Raw genomic sequence first — 2035 nt, forward strand, 5'->3', positions numbered from 1 at the left:
GAGGAAAGATTGAAAGTTAAGTCTTCCCTACTCCAAGTAGCAATCCATCCACCATGTCATGTAGCTGCTCAAGTACTCAGTTATCCTCACATTCAAGTAGGACATAAGAGTAGGGCTTGAGCATGTGTGTGTGCATATGCACACATGCATATACATATAACAGGAGAGTATTTATATATAATGCATATGTATATATATACATATGTGTATATGTAATGATACATAAAATTATATATATATATTCTCATTTTGTCCTCACAGAAATTATGATATATTATCATCCCAATTTGAAAGATTAGGGAATGGAGGCATAAAAACTAAGTGATTGATGAAGCTCACACACCTCGTTAATCAGAGAACCAATATTAGAGCCTAAATCTTCTGATTCTTAGTCCAGTGGTTCAAATGAGATATTTTAAAGTGCTTAGTACAATGCCTGGTACATAGTAGGTGCTTAATAAATTATTATTCTATTTTATTCAATAGATTACTCTTTCTACTACATGACATTTGCTATTACCTTTTTTTTTTTGGTTTGTTTTATTCCTATCTCTTGTTTTTGAACCACAATCATTTCCCTGAAATGTCTTCTATCTAACCCTTCATTATGTAGGAAGGCTGATTTTTTTTTTCCATTGGCCAAAATGCAATGCCAAAGCAATCACATTTTCCTAATGACAAACATAATAAAGGCAAGATATGAGTTTCCTTTTTGGGTCAAATTCATTTGCATATGAGTCAGATAGAAGTTTGGGAGTATCTAACCCTATATTAGACAGTTATCTATAATAGTGGACTTAGGTCTATATCCAGACATGGGTCTTTAAAAAAGGACTTGGTCTTCTCTTGGTGTGCATTTTGCCTAGCTTTTGTTAGCTGTGTGTGATTTCTATTGCTAAAGAATTGTCAGCCTGCCATTATGAGAGAGATTTTAGCCACTAAAGCCAAGAAGTGTTTTCCAAACTTTTTTGATTATGGACTCTTTTCAATAAAAAGTGTTTATGGGGCAGCTAGATGGTGCAGTGGTTAAAGCACCGGCCCTGGATTCAGGAGTACCTCAGTTCAAATCCGGCCTCAGACACTTGACACTTACTAGCTGTGTGACCCTGAGCAAGTCACTTAACCCCCATTGCCTGCAAAAACAAACAAACAAAAAGTGTTTAAGCATGTACCACCAGTATATATATGTGTATATATATATATATATATATATAAAAATATATATGTGTGTATATATATAATATATATATATATTTACTGACTAATAAATTATGTACACATAGTATAGTAGTCATAATTATGTACATTATAAAACTTTAACAAAAATAGAGATAAAAAGGATAAAATAATGATAAAATAATCTTTGATCCCAGAGTCTATGGCTCTAGGAAGCCAATGGAGTTCATCAAGTAGGAGGATGTCATGATATGACCTGTACTTGAGGGAGCAAATATGACAGACCAAATATGAGGCTTTTATAGCAGTGAAGGTAAGAGGAATGAATAACTGAGCTAGTGTGGCTTGTGTGAGTAGAGAGAAGGGGACAGTTGTGAGAGATGTTGTGGAAGAAGAAAATTTGGCAACTGATCAGATATATATGCAATTATATAAACATTACCATATTAGTTATTTTGTATAAAAAAGAATAAAAGAAAAAATGAAAGAGTGAAAAATAGCATGCTTCAGTCTGTGTTCCATCAATATCAGTTCTTTCTTTGGAGGTGGATAGTATGCTTCATCATTAGTCCTTTGGGATTTTCTTGGATCATTGTATTGCTGAGAATAGTTAAGTCATTCACAGTTCTTCATCAAACAATACTGCTGTCTCTGTGCATAATGTTCTCCTGGTTCTGCTCACTTCACTATACATTAGTTCATACAAGTATTTCCAGGCCTTTCTGAAATCATCCTGCTTGTCATTTCTTATAACACAGTAATATCCCATCACCATCATATACCACAGCTTGTTTAGCCATTCCTGAATTGATGGGCATTCCTTCGCTTTCTAATTCTTAGCCACTACAAAAAGAGCTGC

Source organism: Dromiciops gliroides, chromosome 4, assembly GCF_019393635.1.
Source record: "Dromiciops gliroides isolate mDroGli1 chromosome 4, mDroGli1.pri, whole genome shotgun sequence".
Classification (NCBI taxonomy): Eukaryota; Metazoa; Chordata; class Mammalia; order Microbiotheria; family Microbiotheriidae; genus Dromiciops; species Dromiciops gliroides.